Genomic DNA, 7,627 nt, shown 5'->3' with positions numbered 1-7,627 from the left:
TAACAACACCCAGTCGTGAGTATTTTCTTTTGCCTCGTCATGTAAGTTTAAAAACCTTGTAACAGAAACGGCGTGTTCTTTGGTTTTGCCTTTATTGAACAGCATGTTGACTGAATAACCATTCTCTCCCCCTGTAACACGCGAAAATCCCCCGAGTTAGGTAAGATAGAATTGTTTTGCATGCATGTGATTTATATGCCTTATACCGATTGCAATATGAAATAAGGATGTGTGAAAGCGGCTGTGTGAATATTACGATGAAACAACATTACAAGGTTTTTAAACTGTTACATAACGAGGCAAATGAAAATACTCACGACTGGGTGTTGTTAGGGGGGTACCCACGCCCAGGCCTGCTGCCAGCATGGTGGGGCGGTGGTGTGACACAAAAGAAACTAGTGCTGCCACCTCCGCCTTGCAAAAGATTGTGTGGGGCTGCACCACTTGACAGCGCTGTTGTCCAAAATGTAGGCGATTGCTGCTAGCTTTGTGGCACCGCTCCCCTGGTTGCCCTGCTATGCCATGGTGCTGGGTTGTGGGGGAATAAACAGGAAAAGGAAGAAAGAAGAAAGGAAGTAAAGGCAAAAATAAAAAAATACAAAAAGTTACAAAAAAAACACAAAAATGGAGAAATACATAAAATGCACAGACACAAAAACACACATTAATACAATACATAAAATTGAGGGATACGCTAAGTTAGCTGGGGAAGGACTGAAAAGATTAAGTATAGATTGGAAAAACAAGCCAAGCACCATGGACATAACAGAAAAAAATGACCGCGCCCATTCGAACTGCGTGGTGCCGCTCGCAGGCAATTTCCGGTGCAAAAACACGCTTTGTGCTGGTAAGATGTAAAAATGTCACATGAATGGGCGCATCGAGCAGCTCTGCCCGCTTGTGGAACTCAGCAAGGCTGATTTTTTTAACCAGCCACAGAGTTCCGTATAGCACGACTACTGTGTGCAGAGTCAAACTTGCCTTTAGGATGTGCTGTGAAAGTACAAATACTACCAAAAAATAAGAGGGGGGGGGACACGGAGCTAGTTAGTGAGAGGTCCTGAACCAATGCTCCAATAGGTAGTACAACAACAATGTAAGTGGTATCAGTTCCTAAGAAAAAGGGAAGGTATATAACAGCCAAGTCTGCTATGATCAGTGTGCGGTGTCTCCAAGTATACTTGAGTGTGCAGAGAGGAGAGAAAGAGTACTCCTCTATAAATCTTGTGGTGCCCTCACACACCCTTGCGAGTGTATAGCATCATCATTGGGCAGGTGCTCCTCGTGGGGGTGGCGCTGCAGTCCCTCACGGGCCCGTTTTAAGGGGCTCTCTGGCGGAGATCTTCTAGAAGTTGCCGCATTTGTGCATGAGGGTGTGTGGGTCAGGAAGTGGTGGTAAGTGAAAGGTAAAATGACCCAAAGGACCAAAACAGTTTATTGGAAGGTCCTTTGAATCAGGATAAAAAATTTAACGGGGATGGAGACGCAAAATAATGCTGAAATGAGAGGGGAAACTAAGCAAATAAGATCCCGCTGCTCTCAACCCGTGAGGTGAGTATCAAGAGTGTTAAGTGTAGAATGGGGTCGACATGTTTCGTGCTAAATATTGGTCCCTAGTGGATCCTAGAGCGCTTCATCAGGACCAGTGAGAAAGAGTGTAGATATGGGAATGGGGGAAAAATACGCCCTATATTCCCATGTGTCCTTCTTATAGGTTACAATAAACAGGTACTGTCGTTGGGACACGTAGTTATGCGTGTACCCTGTTCTCAGCCTAAAGGAGACAAAAAAGGAGGGAGGGGGGGAAGAGAAAGAAAACGAACATCATCACACATCCATAGAGTAGTGCTAACTCATAAATGTGCTGGATGCACGTGTGCCAGTGCACCGGTGAGGGGTGCATACTAGGAGCATGCAAGTGCGTAATTAGTAGGGAGCTAATCCTGCATGCTCTTTGAAGAACGTGCTCGACACAAACTGGTATCGAGAGTGTTGGATGAGATCAGTGTCATACTAGGGTCGACAATGTGATACTGGTAGGATTAGTTTGGTTCGGGCTACTAAACGGCGGTCGGAGTGACCTATACTTATTCAGCAACCGTGGTGATCATGAAGTTAAAAAATGTGGGTGCGTTGTGATAATAAAAGTATCTCATAATGTTCGCTGTTCTACCGTGAACATCCCTATGTATATACCGTGAGCGAGTGGTCGCATGGTATCTAGGCGCTAGAGGACACAATCCCTCGTGCGACCCGCTCAATATGCAGGATCACACCTCTTTCTGTTTGATCTGGGTGGTTTACCGAGATAAGTTTCCAACCTACACAGCATGATACTAGTGATATATCAATACATGACTCTAGTTAATCCACACACAACCAATACCCTATATTTAGTGATACCGAGTGGGTATCATTCACGTACTTATATGTGCCTCAACAAACAGGGTAGCATCCCATATTAAGAGGGTGCATGTAATTTTCAATGACTTATTGAGGCAAGGATGGTGTAACACCGTTATGATCACCATTCAGTCCTCTATATGTACCACCACGCCACCCGGGTGCTGATGCCTTCTAATCCTATTAGCATTGTCACCAGCAACACACACCACTCTGTTGGGGACATATTATGTGCCCCACTACTCTCATTAGGTCACTGTAAGATCCCTATCAGGGCAGTCAGCGTTTCCAGCTGTTGATCATATCTATATTATGGACAAGCACCCCGTCATTGCCCAGTGTATGGAATATTTAGTTTATGAAGGAACCACTATGCCTCATATAAGCGTCTCTTTTTCCTTACTGCTTCCCACGAATGGCTTCCGGCTGTTAAACCAGCAACTACCCGGTGCCTTAGGATATGCAGATATCTACTTACGTATACACATTCGTTTGGATTTATAACGATGCCGTATACGAATAGTTCCATTACCTACTATGACCCAGTACACCTTTCCAATATGGCCGCCTAGTTGTACCACTGTACCGGCTGCCCCACGCCCGGCACTTATGTATGACGTTGTCACCTCCACTTTCCGCCAACCAATTGTCAGCCCTATATCTAACGGAAGACCTTCCACGTCAATGTTACCAGCATCCGTGGATGTCGGGTAGATTGTCCCGCACACAAAGGAAGAGCGCGAAGTAAGTCAATTTTCTTTCCCGCTGCTGCCGACCAGAAGAAGCATTAAGGTAACACTTTCGGAGTTACTGTTTCCAGTAACCCCGCTTTGTCCTCTTCTTATTTTATCGTTTAGCTGCCTCTACCTGCCTACGGCACTGCTGAGGAGGCCCATCCTGTATTTAGGGAGGGTACGAATTTTTTAATGTTTTATTACTGCTTTATTTCGTATGTATGTTGCATGTTTTTGGAGGGTTACGCTATCCATGGGTTCTTTATTTTACTAAAACACCCATTTCAGAAGTTTGGACTCCCTGCCATGTTCATGACACGTCCCTTCCATGACGCCGGTAGGCTCGCCTGTGTCCTCTATCGCCTAGATACCATGCGACCACTCGCTCACGGTATATACATAGGGATGTTCACGGTAGAACAGCGAACATTACGAGATACTTTTATTATCACAACGCACCCACATTTTTTAACTTCATGATCACCCCGGTTGCTGAATAAGTATAGTTCACTCCGACCGCCGTTTAGTAGCCCGAACAAAACTAATCCTACCAGTATCACATTGTCGACCCTAGTATGACACTGATCTCATCCAACACTCTCGATACCAGTTTGTGTCGAGCACGTTCTTCAAAGAGCATGCGGAATTAGCTCCCTACTAATTACGCACTTGCATGCTCCCAGTATGCACCTCTCACCGGTGCACTGGTACACATGCATCCAGCACATTTATGAGTTAGCACTACTCTGTGGATGTGTGATGATGTTCGTTTTCTTTCTCTTCCCCCCCTCCTTTTTTGTCTCCTTTAGGCTGAGAACAGGGTACACGCATAACTAGGTGTCCCAACGACAGTACCTGTTTATTTTAACCTATAAGAAGGACACATGGGAATATAGGGCGTCTTTTTCCCCCATTCCCATATCTACACTCTTTCTCACTGGTCCTGATCAAGCCCTCTAGGATCCACTAGGGACCAATATTTAGCGCGAAACATGTCGACCCCATTCTACACTTAACACTCTTGATACTCACCACACGGGTTGAGAGCAGCGGGATCTTATTTGCTTGGTTTCCCCTCTCATTTCAGCATTATTTTGCGTCTCCATCCCGTGACATTTTTTATCCTGATTCAAAGGACCTTCCAATAAACTGTTTTGGTCCTTTGGGTCATTTTACCTTTCACTTACCACCACTTCCCGACCCACACACCCTCATGCACAAATGCAGCAACTCCTAGAAGATCTCCGCCAGAGAGCCCCTTAAAATGGGCCCGTGAGGGACTGCAGCGCCACCCCCACGAGGAGCACCTGCCCAATGATGATGCTATACACTCGCAAGGGTGTGTGAGGGCACCACAAGATTTATACAGGAGTACTCTTTCTCTCCTCTCTGCACACTCAAATCTACTTGGAGACACCGCACACTGATCATAGCCGACTTGGCTGTTATATACCTACCCTTTTTCTTAGGAACTGATACCACTTACATTGTTAAAGTACAAATACTAACATTTCCTGCAAGTTCTTTGTGCATTCTACATGCAGACCTCTGGAGGGCAGAAAGAGCGCCCGTGGACCTCACTAACTTCACCCTGAAGACAGGAGCAGTCACTCTATTCACCCTGCTGCAAGGGGGGTCTCCCTCCCCACCTTAAAGTACAGGCATCTTGACGGCTGCAGTGTAAAACACAGTTTGTCATTCAAGAAGTTACTCCCTATTTAAATGTGATTTGCCATTGAAAATGCAGGTTGACTTTGTGGCTGCCCTGGGGGAATATTCTTTTTAAAAATAGGGCACTCTGCCACTCTTAGTGTAAGACACACCTTTTAAAAGGTGTGCTGTGATGCAAACAGCCAAACTATGTAATATGATTAGCACTTACCCAATATTTGCACAAATGGGCAATTCTAAAATGAATACTCCACCAATCACCAGGTAATTAACAGCATTCATAGATATGAACTTTGCTTCTAATCATAGACAGTACGGGTATTGGCCATATATTCATGTTTATGGGTTGGAGACATTCCCTCAACCAACATGCAGCTGTCAAAACCCAGAAGCTTTGTGTTGCAGGACATAGTCGCAAATGCTCAACTATAAATGTATATGACATGTGTGAAATAGTTATATAAATTTGATACCTATTGACGTAACCAATGTCACACATTGTTGTTGAAGATCAATATAGCTACTGTACAGATTGTATATTCTGACAGTATGTACCATTTGATGGTGCCGAAGAAGGAAGTTTTACTGACCCTAATGCTGAAGATATGTGCCTATAATGCAGTAGTAGATAAGTACCAAAAAAGGTAAAGGTAAAGATCTGTGTGGAACTATCTATGGACTATAAGATCCAGATGTAGTATACAGTGACTGAATGCTACGTATCAAGGGAAATATATAAGGACTGTTCTATCACAAAGCTAGTGAATGACTGCACCACATCAGAGTACATCTGTTGCATTTATGCCTACAAATTTCACTGCTTAAATGAGAAGATGTGACGGTCTAACCAGGCCTCACTTCGCCATGGTACTACTGTGGCTGCCTTAAACACATGAGACAATTTGTGTTAGAATGAATACCTTAGTGAACCACTCATATCCTCCAAGGGTAAATCCTCCAATGCTACATATGATGGCGATTGAATAATACATATATATTTGTAAATATACTGATCATGTTAAGTACCATGTCTTGGTAGACCTCTGCTATGTGCTCAGAGTAATAGATGACATCTATGACTATGGCACTGCTGCTACATGGCGACTGGTTGTCAGTGTTGGTGGAAGGCAGTACAGTAAGAATGTGGAAGCAGACATAGAAAATGGTGCATATATGTGTATATTTTCAATATTTATTGGTATGTTGCAGTGATATAATGGATAAATGCAAATTTACACTATCAGCTACAAAACTATCACCATCCATACTAATGGCCCTGGTTGGGAGTTTTATGCAGGGTTTGCTCTACCATTGTGTCACGCAATGTGAAACAAGGGCAAGCCAAGGCTCACGTCAGATGTACCAACCCACATCAGCCCACCTAGAATGGTCCTGCAATATATGGTGAAACACAATGCAGCACGACATGATGGCTTGCTTTACTTAGCACAAGGGAGGCTTTACATGGGTGCTGCATGGGTGCTATAATGCATCCACACATTTTAATTTCTTACCATGTACAGATGTAAGTAGACTGTCACACAATTAAATTTGTCCACATGGCAAAACTTTCCTGTAGAGGCTTATCAAAGTGACATAACACTAGTTCACCATGGTTTTCCATCTCTGAAATGTGCTGTGATATGTAGAACTATAAGATAGAGTAAGTCACTCTGAGTACTGGTCTTGTGCAGACATGTGTCCCATTCAAATAAATGAATAATACTGTTCGTAAAGTATCCACACTTGTGCCATGCCACAAGGTGCAAGTGTCTATATATTATCACTAGGCACCAGATTGTGCACTAGCGCAGGCAGAGTATCCACACTTGTGCCATGACACATGGTGCAAGTGTGTATATGTTGTCACTAGGCACCAGATTGTGCTCTAGCACAGGCTGAGAACAGGAATGCTCCATCAAAAGCTTAATATGGGGCATTCCACTACTTTCCCTTTCACAAGGCAAACTGCATCCATGTATCTTGCTGTATTGCATTGCATAGACAATTATGCCTGGCCCTTCATGTCATTCTGTAATGCAGACAAGGCCACATGATGCTGTAGTTACAAACAAATGTCAGTTACTGTGGTGTATGTGTGGTGCACTCAATTCTAGATACTTGCAGAGGATGAATCAACAGTTGATGCACATTGAAGATTTGAATCCGGTTTGGATGGCAATAGAACACACCAACATAGTGCATGTCACTTGCAATGTTTTTACAATGATGTCTGTGTTGAGATTAACAAAAAGTGGTACCATGTTGGTTTCTTCAAGGAATAAAAAATGGATCTGAAATAACCTCTCCCTTGTACAAAGGTGTGGTCTGACATTGGCAAATGATAACATTGTAGTGCTCATTGCATATTGTGTCAGAAATGAATGTGTATTCTTTCCATGAAGAACGGTTCTTCGTAGATCATACTTTGACTTCATTAATAAGTAGATAACACTTTTCCTTTTCCTCATGTGTAACTAATGGAAATGATGATGACAAGAAGAAATATACTGCACATAAAGTCTGGTATGAAAAGATCTGCAAGGTGGCTAAAGGTTTGGGGAAGCAAAAGGCACATGGGCCCAATCCCCAACATCCGTAAAGCCTTCAACATCCATCACACTGCATGGAGTAAAAAATAGCCACGCTACAGCTACTAAAGTTGCCTTAAAATAAATAGTTTCGGGCCATAGAATTAAACTGTCAATGCTGCAGTATTTGTTGAGCACCCAAGGGATCTTACAGCAGATAAGTAGACAATGTGAAAAACGGAATGAGTTAATGTAAACAAACAATATAATGCTGTAGGGGATCCTCTA

Source organism: Triturus cristatus, chromosome 9 (genome assembly GCF_964204655.1).
Source record: "Triturus cristatus chromosome 9, aTriCri1.1, whole genome shotgun sequence".
Lineage (NCBI taxonomy): Eukaryota > Metazoa > Chordata > Amphibia > Caudata > Salamandridae > Triturus > Triturus cristatus.
Note: the sequence above shows the minus strand (reverse complement) of the source record.